Source organism: Carettochelys insculpta, chromosome 5 (assembly GCF_033958435.1).
Source record: "Carettochelys insculpta isolate YL-2023 chromosome 5, ASM3395843v1, whole genome shotgun sequence".
NCBI lineage: Eukaryota > Metazoa > Chordata > Testudines > Carettochelyidae > Carettochelys > Carettochelys insculpta.
Window position 1 is genome coordinate 50,642,275 of NC_134141.1, and position 14,961 is coordinate 50,657,235.

The window sequence follows — 14,961 nt, forward strand, 5'->3', positions numbered from 1 at the left end:
ATTGCTGAAATCAACATGTTCAACTCAGTTCCCACTGAAATCAATGAAACCATTGCTACTAACCTGAGCTGGGCTGGGCCATTTGCTACCATCTGCGCCCATTTGCCTTTCCCTGTTAATGTCAAACACTGTTAGAGAAAGGAGCTAGGTATGCACAGAGGGAAGGAAGGTGCTAATCAACCTGAGTGGAAAGAGCAATTTTAAAAGCAGCTCTATGCACTTAATTCAGATATTTTTCTGAAGTTGTACAAACACATTGCAATGACCCTTTCCATCTTAATGCAGAGAGAAAGCAAGCAATACTGTGGAGCTCAAATAGAAACAGCAATGGCAACTTGCCCTAATGGGCATTGTTTGTAGAAGCATTAGTGAATTGCTGATATCCTGTAGGTGGTTCATGAACAATGAGTCCCAACAGCCACCTAGCTGCTTGTCATTCCTCCTTCACTGAGGAAGCAGCATTTGTCAGTAGAGTTTCGTAAGAGAGAGGAAGAACAGGGATTCATATTCTGAACATGAGGCAAATAAATGGCACTTTCCAGGCATACACTTTATCTTGCAGAGGGCTGCTGAGCTAACACTATTTTAAAGGAAAAAAAAACTAGAATTCATTCCAGTTCAAGAATGGAATTTTGCAACTCTGGCATACTTGCATTCTCAGATCATAAGAAAAGACAAGCTTGAAGAATTAAAAAAAAAAAAAAGGTTTTGTTTTCCATCAGGGAATGTTAACTTAAACAGAAGTACTTACTGTGAGTAGATTTGGATGATATATTTGAAAGTGAAAATTCAACATGGCATGAATTAGATGCAGTCTATAGGACATTAGAGCAATTTTTAATTCATGGCTGGAGGGGAAAGTTATTTCCAAATCATTTTGCATAAGTTGAAGAATTTTGCAACCTGCTCATGGACAGAAAAAGACAACATTCAGCAACTTACTTGTGACATAATTCCCTCAGCTCTTCCTCTGAGATCACTTCATCCCTCACTCCTGCCTTCCACTCTGCTTGTGCCTGAGTTTTCCTGGCTGGCTGAGGCACTGTAGCAGCTCTCAAATGGGAATATGAACTCAAACTCCATACGCACGTGTATTGCCTATATACCCAACATGGTTCTCTTTCTGGGCACCCCTTATGCATACAGACATCCAATCTGCAGTACACTGTCATGTACAAACAAGGAGACTTTTCAGTGCAATTTGGGACTTTATGCTGTGATGAGGGTGATCATGCAATGCTGTGGTCTTTCTGTCAACTGGCTCTTTTGTGTAGTTTGCAGTTGGAAACTTCCTTGATATGCTGCATCTCCTATCTTCCCATCACATAGTCAGACCCCTGGCATTACTGTGGCATGTGCTTTAAAGCTGGGCTGTTACATTTTCCTTATCACCAGGACCCTTGTCTGAAATACATTTTACTTGTCCAAATTTTTTAGTAAAATCACTCATGGAAGTTGTTTAGATGCTAGGTTTTTGAAAAGCAGTCATGCATAGGATTGTCCTTCCAAGCCCAACTTTGGTGCAAGACCTAAAAAAGTAACGGGTGATTAAATCACTTACACAATCCTGGAATTACAGTGATGGAAATTATTATTTAGAGCTGATCACATTTTATCAAACTTCAACTTTTCAATAGAAAGAAGTAAGAATTTTCTGTAAAGTGTTTTGGAGAAAAAATCCTATTTAACAAAAGGACTTATTTGTGTGGAAAGATTTCCCAGTTTTCAACCAGCTCTAAAAGCCTTTTTATTAATAAATAAATAAGACTTAAGATTTCAGTAGCAGCTTCTCCCATGGACAACATTATACAGACCATGTCTAGAGGCAGCCTCTGTCAATAAAACTGGGCTGTTGACGACAAAACTCACCAAGCATCTACAAGGTTTAGGTGCTCTGTTGAGATTTGTCAACAAAACTCAACTGTTCAGCCAACAGCAACAGAGAGTAAGCCGTGCTAGTCTATACACTATCAAAACAAAACTTGACTGCTTTTTGTTTTGATAGTGTTCAGCCAACAGTGTTACCTGATCAGGTATAATGCCTCTAGAGTGCCCCATGCAGACAGTTCTGTCAACAGAAAAGGCTTCCGGTTCCCCAGGCACCATTGTTTCCAAAGCTTCCAGGCAGCCATTCTGTCGACACAGAGCAGGGCAGTCTGGCTGCTCTCTGTTGACAGAGCAGCTTGTTCTTTCGAGTCACTTTTACGTGTAGACGTGAGCTGTCAACAGAGGTATTGCCAAGATTTCTCTGTCAACAGTGACCTCTGTCGACAGAGGCTGCCCATGTAGACACAGCCATATTGTTTCCACTCAGATGTTCAAACCAATATCTCATGGCTCACCATTATAGTATCTGTCAATTAAATAATCTGATTGTAATAACACAGTTATAAAGCCACAGCATGGAATGTTTAAAGTTAAATACATGCAGGTGCAGGGGAGTTGTCCACAAAAGAGTGGATATTGGAGGATAAGAGAACATTGTTACTAAGAGACAGTCAAACACAAAGACGACTCCCTATTGTGTTTGTTGTGATGTTAATCTCCCTTACAACTCAGACTGGTGACAGCAGCCAATTTGCCTTGGTCCTCACATTGTACACTTGGTAGCAATTCTCTGGTTGTTTACCTGAATGATTGCCACACCCACAAACATAGTCCATACTCCCTTCAGTGTTGTAGAGTGTTCCACTGTTTCCTCAAGTCGATTGGGCTTCTACTTAATTTACGTTTGACGTCATACATCCCTTTAATTATTGCTGTCCTGTCCATCGTGCACATCCACAGATGAGCTAAAATGGGCATAAGGATGCTTTGAAAGCTACAGATGAAAGTGCTAGATAAAAGCTAGGAATTAGGAGTTCACAATCATTGGGCAAGTGATAATCTGCCCTTTATGTCCAGGCAAAGGAGTAAAGCATGTGACATGCCACCCTCCCCCCACCCCCCGCCCGCCCCCAGTGAATGAGGAACAGCCTGGGTAAGGGAGAACAGCCATTTCTCCCTCTCCTGGGCTGGTTGATGGGAAGCTCTGCACAAGGCTGTCAGAGATTACTTCACAATTTCTTGGTCTGCTCCCCGGGCAACAAACCTACGGACAGCCCCTTTTCTGAGGGAAAATTGCATACAGTTACATTGTAGCCATCAGTTACCCACTCCACTGTGGGTGGTGACACAGTATCAATTTCCACACTAGGGAGGAAAGCTGAAACTCTTTGCTGAGTAGCAATATCCTTTTGGAGACAGCTGGTGTCACCGACCCCCCCCAAAAAAAAAATTCCAACTCCATCTAAACAGAGGAAAAATGTCATTTGAATAAAAGTCCTGGAGAGCAGCTCTACAGGCTTAAATATAGATTCAGGCAACTATAAAGACCAACAACAGCTGACAGAGTTGTTTTATCACAGCTAGACCACAAGGGCAGAGTAGAAAAATCAGGGAAATGCTGGTACTATTAGAAATATGAGCACGACTTAAAAATCTGTTCTCTTAACTTTTGTACAAATGTTATAAAATTCTTTTGGGGGCAGATATTTTCCCTGAATATCAGGGAAATTGCTGAACTGAGATATCTATATATATATAGAAATAGAGATACATAGATTTTTTGGTAAATATATATAGAAATGGAAATGATGGGTAGGACCCATTGGTTCACTTCAATTAAACCTAATGCTCGTAAGACATCTCATTAAGATCAAGTTTTATGTCTCTGAGCCATTTCCCTTTTTAACACTGTAAAATGTTCCCTAACTGTAGATCAGAACAAGATATATAGTTCAGGCAGCAGTGTTGTGTATGCTGATTACCTGGAGTAATATGCTTTCAATCCTAAACTCCCATGGAAGGCCTTGTTTTTTTGTGAAGTTCACACCAAGCCTGCACAGCTTGATGCCTCAATGGGCAGGCTAATGTAAAACACTGCCGTAGCTGAAATCATCCTGACTAGTCTATTTCCCTCATGTGGGATGACACAGGATCAGCACTGCTCCTTATACATTTGAACTCAGGAGAACAACTTCTTGGGAGCTGAGAAAACTAAGCCTCTTGATGCCTGCCAGTCCCCCCTGGCTAGAGCTTTGCAGCCAGGGTCACATGTTGGCCATGAGACAAGAAGTGAGATTAGCTACTGCTTCACATTCTGATGTCAGTTCTGAGGGTGGCAGAGATAGGTGTTTTGTCTTTATTGCCAGCTAAGGATCAAGAAAACTAAATGCGTGAAGTTGTGGGGGGGCGGGGAATCTAGGTTCGCATTCGGAGATGCTGTTTAACACTAACCATTCTGCTACAATGATGATAGAAACTGATAGACATGAACATGAGCTCTCTCATCTGAGTTTAGTGGCTTTTAGTTTAGCTTTTTATCACCATAAAATAAAAACAATCCACCATTGTAACTAGCTATGCATTTAAAAAAATTCTCATGTAAAAATGTTGTTAGTCTAGAAAGTGACAAATTAACACAAAAAATTGCTACTTTTCAGTTATGCTGCTGAAACAAAACACAAGCATTTAGACAGTTACAAATCACTGTGTAAGGGAAAGCAGAGAAGAATTGAAGTATCACCATACACTCAAAACACACACCTTTCACACTCTAACAAGAAACTCAACTCCTCCTAAAAACGAGAAATCCTGTGGCACCTTACAGACTAACAGATTTTTTGGAGCATAAGTTTTTCATGGGCAAAGACCCACTTTGTCAGATGCATGTACTGACACAGCTACCCTCCTGATACTTGTCAACTCCCGCAGCTCCAGCCCAGCCTTCACCCCAAAACCCTAAACCTTCTTATAACCCATGCTACATCAAATATATTTCAGATTTGGACTATGAACCCAGTATGTTCCCCACACTATGTTCTAGTTCACTCAGCAGTTATGGGCCAAAGCACCATACACAGAACAAAGACCTATTCTTTCCTGTTTTTAGCTTTCCACGGTAGTCAAGAGATTGTACATATCGCATTTTCCATATGCAGCTGAGCAGCACAGTTACCTCACCCAGTATTCTGCTATGAGGGGAAGAGGCTATCCTGCCCAGCCTCACTTCAACCACTGAAAATTCAATAATATCTTTCTAAAAGATTTAGAACAAGTTGAGCAGGTGTTTTTTAAACTTGGCAGAAAGATTTTCTTTTGCATTCAAACTAAGCCTGGAAATTTTCAGACTAAACCAGTATTCTGAGCCAAAACTAGAAAGAAAGAGCCTGAACATGCACACACTGGACTTATAATGGGGCTTGGCTATGACAGTAGCTCCCAGTCCTACAACATGTTCTGTGCTTGGGGTGACTTACTGAGTAGCCACACTGAAATCAACATGACTACTCATGAGTAAAGTTAACTAGGTACATACATGTTTGCAGGATCAGGGTTGTAATTATGAAGGTTTGACTATAGCTCCAATGTAAACAATACCTATTAGAGCGCTCTTACTTTTCCTAACAACTTAAAAATCACACCAATACACAGCCAGGTGTTGCCACTTGCCATCACATTTGAATTGAGTGGCATTCTTTGCAGAGTACGATGGTACTCAGGATAAGCTGGAAAAATAAAATCAAGTCCATAATTAGTTTAGGGAAAACCAAGATACAGAACAAGTTATGAGTATTTTTAAAATATTCTCTCTCTGTATGTGTGCAGATAGATACATAGATAGATAGATAGATAGACATAATGTTTTGAATATCAACCATGTATATTAGGAAGCTTTTTTTGCTTGATCATTGTGATTCCAGCAATGTCTGGTCTGGTCAGGATCAAAATTTGGGAACCACACCAAGGAAAACATCAATTACAATTTAACAGCATAAATGAGCTGGACTGAATAGCAGAAGGGAAGCATGGAGTGTGGGAACCAAAAGCTGACTGACAATCAAGTGATGACTGTGGTTCATGGGGCATCTGGGAGGCTGCCAATTCCTAATTAAAGAGTGATGCCACATAGCCTGGTTCAGGCCAAGGTTGTTTCAAGATGTTACAGAGTCATGATGTTCCTATGCAAAGATCAATGGAATGCGGTGCAAAATAACATAATTAAAGCAAAGAGAGGGAAGGCAACTGACACAGGATAACTTGCACTTAGGACTCTGACATATCTGTCTCCCTGGGCAGGACTAAAGGTAAAAATGCATGTGACAAATTAGTCAGATGTCCTGTGATACTTTGGGTTTTTTCGCGGGGGTCAGAGAGGATCATTCTGACATAAAAAAAAATGCAGCATGCTCTTGTTCCATGCTTAGGCTGTGTCTACTCTTGCACTTTCTTGACAAAAAAATTGTTGTTCTTCACAGGTGCCCACCCTGTGAACAACAAGATTTTGCCATGGCAAGTGCATGTGTGAATGCTGTTTTGTCAACAAGCAAAGCTCACCCATTGGGGGTGGAAGTATTTTGTTGGTAAACGTGCCATCAAAAAGCTTGCACATATGCCAACTTTTAGCAACAGGGTTGAGTCAACACTAAAAGTTTGTAACTAAATGATGTGTACTGTAGACATACCTTTAGTCACCTCATTGCCTCACTGCAACATTTCTCAAAATGTGGTCCGGAGCCCAGTACTGGTCCTTGGAAAAAAAAATACCCGTCCTTAGAAAATATACAAATTATTGCTATGTACTATTATTATTGTGAATAAATAATAAACACTCAAAATTTATTCATCTTTCATTCTTTTTTTTATATGTGTTTATATTTTTGGCACTGAAGATACCAAAAAAAAACCCAAAAAGGTACTGAAAAAAATTGGATCTAAACTATATAAAGCTTGGGAAACCCTACACAAAATGCCAAACTCACAATAATGCAGATGTAATCAAAGAATTACATTGTTCATCCAGGAGCTATGAGACAGAATAAAAACAGCTTATAACAACACTATGTGAAAGCTTTTGTTATGGTGAGACCCATCCATGTTTTCTTGTCATATGTTTACAAAAAGACTATGGTCAGATCAGAAACAAAACAAAAAAAATGATTATTTTTCAGCAAAAAGAAATTTTGTATTTTAAAATATTTTATGTATTTCACTGTAAAATGTCCTATTTTCCTTCAAAAATATTTGAGGAACAAACATAAAATTTCACAGGGTCTTAGTTAAATTGAGTTTTTTTTTAAAGTAAGAAATTTAATAATTTTCAATTTTTGAGATGTGCTTTTTTATTTTGTTTTTTGCTCATGTATAAACAGCAAAACACTTGCTTACATTAAAGAAGGTAACAAGAAATGTATTATTGGATCAATGGAACCTGTTAATGGTGAACACCAAACATATGCTATGTGCCTGGCTGTTCGAACAGGTGGCTACATAACAGTGCAGCTAAGGTGGCAGAAGTTTAGCAGCAACTGATGGGCATGGTTAGCAAACAATCACCAATACAAACTTAACTGTATTTTTCAGTGAAATGAGGTTTTTATCTTGAATTTTATCATGAACTCCAACCTCACTTAGGTCTATCTGAAAAAAGAAACTTATAAAATTGTAGGAAAGCAATAAAGGGGCCCGAGACCAGGGACTATTATCTTAGTTCATCAAAGTATTTTAACATGTCCTTAAGTCCATCCCTCTTCAGCCCACCTTATATATGTGGTTAATTGAAAACAACTCACCTCAAGCATTTACCTGAAGTTAAGCAGATGCTTAAGTACTGGGCTAAATATGAGGGAACTTTTGAACTGGTCATGACAGAATTCCAAGGTGCATGGGAATAGAATCCACTCCACAGGATAAGGACAAAGGTCTGTGTGAACCTCAGCTGTAACTTCTGGGCACATAGATGTGAGATCTATGCCATTTCCTCCGTATCTTCTTTCTTCTTTCTAAACTTTAGAGCTCATTGGTTTAACGAATCATGTTGGAACACTGGGGAAGTTCCAGGTGACTGGAAGAAAGCTAAGGTTGTGTCAAAATTTGAAAGGATAAATTGCACGAACCAGGTAATCTATAGACCTGTCAGTCTAACATCAAGACCAGCTGTAGTCACATGATTTGATTAAGAAAGAGCTACAAAGGGAGTTACATAATAAATGCCAAATCAACATGGGTTTATGAAAAATAGATTTGGTCAGACATTGATAAGATTACAAGTGTGGTTGGTAAATGCCGTAGAACTGACATAAAAGACTTTAGTTGATAAAGGCAATAATGACAGATAGACCTGGTACTGCATGATATTTTGACTAAAAACAGAATACACCACTAACCTGGCATCCATTAAATGGGTTAAAACTGGCTGACAGTTCTCGCACTGTAAATGAAGAACCATTAAGTGGGGTCCTGCAGGAATTGTTCTTGGCCCTACACTATGTTACCTGACTTTAAAAGGTAAATACTATTAATCTGGACGCTACCACCAAACTGGCTCACTAATCAGTCAGCCTGATCAAAAGATGAGGTTCTTATCCCTCAGAATCAGGTTAGACAGAGTTTTGAAAGGACTCTCAGCAGTATGACAGCGTGCTCCAACTTAGACAAATATCGTCTTAGACTTTTAAAATAAATGGAACAGTGTTTAAATAGTAATCAAATGGTCAAATAATCAGAGTTAAAATGCAGTACTTATTATTTTAAAGATATGTATGATATTATATATTATTTTAAAGAGACATCTCATACAGCATATATTATATACTGTACAGCTTTGGATTAATATACTCAAACCCTTCCTTGATAACCTGGTGGTCAGAAACATAGATAGATAGATAGACAGACAGACAGACAGACAGACAGAGACAGGGAGATCATTCTCACATTTGTTATTTTTGTCGTCCTGGTTATTTTGGTTCTTTCCTTGTGGTGTACCTGTTAAGTTTACATTGGGTTTGAACATAGAACAATCCTGTATGACAAGTGGCTTCAGCACATCCTTTTTTATGTTAAATATCCCAGCTATATATGGCCCTTATACTTTAACTCATCACTATCTATCTAGGTGAAACATCCCAGACTTATGTATCTTAACTTTGTTTAAGCTGAATATACAGGATGGCTATGTCTAGACTAGAGAGTTTTATAGACAAAACTGGAGTTTTGTAGACAAAACTTGTGGCATGTCTACATACAAAATGCATTTTGCTGACAGAAACTACTTACAAAAAAGCTGTATAGATGCTCCGAGAGGACCTTTTTGTCTATAGAGAAGATCAAAAGATCGATCCACTTTTATGCGTAGATGCAATCTGTTGACAGATGTTTTGTCTGAACATCTCTTCCAACAGTAAGTTCTGCAGACAGATGCTCCTAGTGTAGATGTAACCTGTGTGGCCTGTCGGATCCTTGTATTACAGCCAACAACCTATTATAATAAAATAAATACTCAGAGCCTTCAGAAATGAAGACATCTATCAAAAAAGATACATATGCATATAAACAAGCAAGCTATCCCTACAGTCTACCACTATTTAACATCTATTTCAATGACTTGGGAGACAAATAAAATCATTAATAATGAGTGCACACCACACAAAATTAAGGGAGCAGTAATTAATGAAGAGCACTGATACAGTAGCTACATGGATCACTTTGTAAATTGGGTACAAAGCACACAAACATGCATGCAGCTGAATGTAAATCTGTTTACCTTAGAAAAAAAGAAATAGGCCACACTTATGGACAGAGACCTCTCAAGGGAAGCAATGCCTCTGAAAAATATTTGGGGTTCAGGGAGGACAATCAAATGAACTTGAGTTCTGATATGATGCCACAGTCCAAGGGGATAAAGCGAACCTTGGACCAACAAACTGGAACCTGTCAAGTAAAAGTAGAGGTCATTTCGCCCTGTAATAGGCACTGATGTGACTAGTGTTGGCATATTGCGTCCACTTCTGGTGCCCACAATTCCAGAAAGATGTTGATAAATTGTAAAGGTTTCAGAAAAGAGCTATGGGAATGGTTGAAGGATTAGAAACCATCCTTTGTAGTGATAGAATTGAGTAGTTCCATCTCAACAAACAGGAGATTGAAGGGTAGTTTGAGTACAGTCCATACATACTGACATGGGGAATTAAATATTTACTAATGAGCTCTCCAGTCTAGTAGAAGAAGGCATATGATTCATGACTGAAAACTGAAGATAGGAAAAATCAGAGTGGAAAGCAGATACATATTTAAAACTGAAGGTAATTAACCTTTGGAACAATTTACCAAGGATTGCTTTAGCTTTGCCATCACTGACAATGTTTTTCTAAGATATATGGTCCAGTTCAAAAAGACTTCTTTTAGGGGAAGTTCTCTAGTTAATGTAATACATGATGTCTGGTTAGATGATCACAGTGATGTTTCGGAATCTATGGCTACGTCTACATCAGGCCCTTCTTTTCAGAAGGGGCATGGTAATAAGCGAGTTGGAAAGATGCTAATGAGGCACTGCTATGAATATGCAGTGCCTCATTAGAATAATGGTGGCCACGCACAATTCAAAAGCACTGCTTTCGAATCACGCACCATCCACGTACACGGAGCCTTTCGAAAGGACCGCCTGGACTTCAAAACCCCTTCTTCCTAAAACCAAATAGGAAGAAGGGGCTTTAGAAGATCGAGGGGTCCTTTCAAAAAGGCACCCGTCTACATGGGCAATGCGCAATTCGAAAACTACGATGTCAAATCGCGTGCGGCCGCCATTATGGTAATGAGGTGCTGTATATTCATAGCAACACCTCATTAGCATCTTCCCAACTTGCTCATTACCGTGTCCCTTCTGAAAGGAGGAGGCTAGTGTAGATGCAGCCTATGACTGGTCCTCCTCATTCCACCCTGCTATCAACAGATTATACTACTTACCTTCCACAAGGACATGAAGCTTACTACTAACGCGTGTTTGTAGAATATATTCAGAGCTTTGGGAGAAAGGTGTTATTTAAGTGCAATGAACATTCATTATTAAGGCACAACTATTCAGTACAATTATCAAAGACAAAACATGTCTGATCTACCTGATTTATTATAGTGATGACAGGAAAGCACAGTTTGTGTCCGTTTCTGGAAGCATATACTCAATGAATATAACACTGCAATTTTGGTTTATCCTTCTTTATAAGAAATTTACTCTCAGGCCAAGTCAGTTACAGTTTCCTAAAGCAAGTAAAGAAATTGGTTGCTCTCTATAGCACAGAATGAGCATTATTTGCTGTGTCTTCTTAAGTAAATATCAACAAATTTATTTCTAGCCAAAGGATAAGGGGAATAAAAGTTAGAAGCTGGATTCACTTTCAGCTACAGTATTTTTGATGTGTATCTGATATTAGGAACTAAGGAAATTGACTTCAAGGTGTATTATAAAACAGGTGCATATAACAGATTAAAGGAGAGGCTGGAAAGAAAGTAAGCTTTGTAAGAACCACATACTCTAAAACCAAGTGAAAAAACAGGAGCTCTTTGTCCGGCACATTAAATGGAGACCTTAATTATTCCCCACAGAAAGTTCCACTGGGTGAAGTAATTGCTGTACAGACAGCAAGCTTCTGCACTCATCAAGGTGACTACACGGCTCTGCCCTCCCATGTCAGTTTTTTTGTGTCCCAACCCCTTCCTGCATGCTGTTTGGAATGTATCCCCTCATCAGCAGACATTGTAGACATCCTACAGGATATCCCAGTGTCCTGTTTGTCCCCCCCAACCCCGTCCTCACCTTCTTTGCCATCAAGACCCACACAACAGTACTGCTGTGGTTGCACAACAGATAAAGGGATGGGGAGGGAAGAAAAAACTGCTTATGCTGCAGGTGAAAGTCATCACTCACCCATACAATATATACATTATTGCATATATATGAAACACTCCAACTATTTCTGCGCACATATTTTATTATCAAAATTGATGACAGGACTTAACATCCCAAAGAAATGCACATTGCAAGGAAGAGAGTGTTTCATGAATGTCATATTCACCCTTGAGAACCTGCCATGTTGTCACCTTTCATATGGTCACATTTTTAAAAGACACAAAGAGTTTGCGGTACTGTGTCACTGCACAGAAAAAAGTTACAGAAACATGTTGCAGAACAGGGTTTGTCCCTATTTAGTTAATTCATTTTCAATGAAATCCATTCCTTTAATTTGTTCCCTTCACTTCCTGTACCTGGAATCCAATGATAATTGGGCAGCATACCTTGCAGCTTTCTAATTATAGCCCATTTTCAGTTATTACTGTTTTGTCTGTACTCTTGGAGTTTCACAGAATTCTAAACATTCATTAACTATGCCAGAAGAGACTGTGGCAACTTCCCTTTACTGTCGTTCTTCCTAAAATGACTCTGCATGAGGCTTCACAACATTTCCAGTCAAAGCAATTGGCTTGAACAAACAAAAGAGGTTCTCAGGTATATCTGTGTGGTGATTATGTTTGATGCACTGTAACAAATTTCAAAATTTCTCCCTCAGTCCTTGGACTTGAGTATAACGGGCCTGTGGCTGCTTAGTAAATCAAGATAACGTTCACTGAAGTCCAGTCAATTAACCCAATGTAAAAGTGACATGAAAGAAGAAGGTGACCTGCTATCATTTGGCTTCTGCAACACTAATGGAAAGGTTCCAGAATCTGCTTCTGTTTTGGAAAGCTACAGAAAAGTGAATTTTCTACATGTCAGTGTCAATTTCAGTTTAGAGCTACTTCTAATGGGCTAAACTGTGACATTTAGCCACAATGTTTTATTGGGGATTTTGTAGAGCCACCTCCCTGTGAGGGAGCATCAGGAGGCTTTCTGTCTCAGAGAAGAAGAATGCCTCCCCCAGTAATCTCCTTGGGTCTGTAGTGTCTAAGGAGAGAGGAAATATCCTCAGACTACACTTTAAGGGGTACAGTATAAGACAGAGAGACAGAGAACGAGGGAGAGAGACTTCTGGGATGGACAGGGGTAGAGCCACAGCTTTGCCTCCTGGGGCTGTAATTCTGGGTAATTTTTGTGTAATACATGACACAAGAAAGGGGAGGGGATTAGGTTTCTCATCCTCTACTTCATTACAGCGAGTCATAATTTAGCCCTCTGTCATTTCCAGGAATGTCTTAGACTACATCTACACTACAAAATAAAGTCAAATTTATTGAAGTCATCATTTTATGGCCAGTTTTTGTGAAGTTGAATATGAGTGTCCACAAGCGCCCAGACAGTTGACATAGCAAGTCCCCATTGCCTTAGCTAGGTTTGATTGTGTCAGCACTGTATTGTGGGCACTTATCGCACAGTTCCTGCAGCCCTGTTGCATTCTGGGTTTTTGTGCCAGGGTATTTTGGGAAAAAAATGTGTCCCACTGTATGTGGGTGTCTGAGGGCATCATCCCAGAGTGCAATGCCCCACCACCCACCCCATCTTCTGCTGCAGGAAAACAAATAGCCCAAGGAATTTTATGAGATTTTTCAGGCCATTTTCCCAAAGCCTGCCCTGGCTCGCATCACTGCATGGTGCTACCATGGATCCTGAACAGCTTAGAGCCATTGCATAGTGTGTTATGGCCACTTCCTGAAGTGTTGTGCAGTATTTAATTAAACAAAGCCAGGGGGTGAGGATGTTTCAAAAGACGATATTGAAGAACTGGAGACCAGGAAGGCAGAGCTGCTGGCCACCCTGGATGAATTGCATGCAGTGTAGCGCCAGTTCTGGAGACATAAAACCAGCACACGCTGGTGGGACCACATCATTTTGGAGGTCTGGGACAACCAGCAGTGGCTGCAGACCTTACGCATGTGCAAGGCCACGTTCAGGGAACTTTGTGATTTGCTTTCCCCTGCCCTGAAGTGCAATGATACCAGAATGAGACCTACTTTGACTACTCAGAAGTGAATGGCATTTGCTCTGGGGAAGTTTACAATGCCCAACAGCTACTGGTCAGTGGGAAATCAATTTGGGGTGGGCAGATCTATGTGGGGGCCATTGTGATCCAGTTAGCCAAGGCAATCTGTGCCTGTCTGATGCAGAAGACCATGATTCTGGGAAATGTGCAAACACAGTGGATAAACTTGCTGCCATGGGGTTTCTGTGGGGTGATAGATTGATTGTACAACCCCATCCTTGTCCTGGACCGCCTGGCTTCAGAGTACATAAACCACAGCGGGTACTTCTCCATGGTGTTGCAGGTATTGGTGGATCACAAAGGTCATTTCCCTGACATCTACATAGGATGGCTGGGAGAGGTGCATGATGTGCGCATCTTTAGAAATTCAGGTCTGTGCAGAAAGCTCCAGGATGGAACTTTCTTCCCAGACCAGAAGATCAAAACTGGCCCTGTAGAGATGCCCATAGTGAAACTGGGCAATGCTGCTTATCTTCTGCTCCCTTGGCTTACAAGGCCATGCATAGGCAGCCTGGACCACAGCAAGGAGTGGTTCAACAAGTGTATAGTGGCAGTGGAATGTGCCTTTGGCCATTTAAAAGCCAGATTCAGGTGCCTTTCGACCCATTTGAACCTTTGCCAAGCCAGCATCCCCACCCCTACCCCCTGGTTGAGCAGGCTGTATTCTCCATAGCATATGTGAATCAAAGGGGGAAATTTTCATGCCAGCCTGGGTTGCAGAGGTAGATGCCCTGGGCAGTGCTTATACACAGCTGGACACAAGGGCATTCAGCAATGCATATGAAGAAACAACAGCAATCAGGGGGCTTTGAAAAATAGCTTTATGAACACGCAGATAGTCATATGAATCTGTTGCATTTAACTATTTTGATACCACCTCCATCCTCCACAATGATGCATGCTTGACCTTTATGAAAGCACCTCCAACTGCACCCCATCGCATGTGAACCAATAAATGACACTGTGGTTTTCACAAAAACATTCTTTTTATTTCAGGGGTGGGAGGGTTAAGGGGTAGAAAAAAGAAGGAAATCCTGGTGTAACATATGGTGGAATGTGAACCTTTTGCAGTGTGGAGAGGTCCTGCAGGTGGACCTTGAGATTGTTCTTGCCCTCCCACGTGCATTCAGGGCCCCCAACAGTCCAGGCAATGGGGTGAAGAGGCTGCATAACT

General features: G+C 40.4%; 1 long non-coding RNA gene across 17 annotated transcripts in view; it reads right to left on the minus strand.

Moving 5' to 3' along the window:
• Positions 1 to 14,961, minus strand: part of LOC142013547 (uncharacterized) — a 182,173-nt gene that overhangs the window by 109,089 nt on the left and 58,123 nt on the right. For 14 of the 17 annotated variants that reach the window (XR_012645690.1, XR_012645688.1, XR_012645686.1 and 11 more), the window contains 4 exons: positions 9,584 to 9,750; positions 9,097 to 9,298; positions 7,614 to 7,885; positions 6,507 to 6,571 (listed from right to left, as the gene is read on the minus strand). This is a non-coding gene — a long non-coding RNA (uncharacterized LOC142013547). The remainder of the gene's footprint in view (positions 1 to 6,506; positions 6,572 to 7,613; positions 7,886 to 9,096; positions 9,299 to 9,583; positions 9,751 to 14,961) is intronic. The other 3 variants (XR_012645691.1, XR_012645689.1, XR_012645694.1) reach the window with 2 other exon arrangements.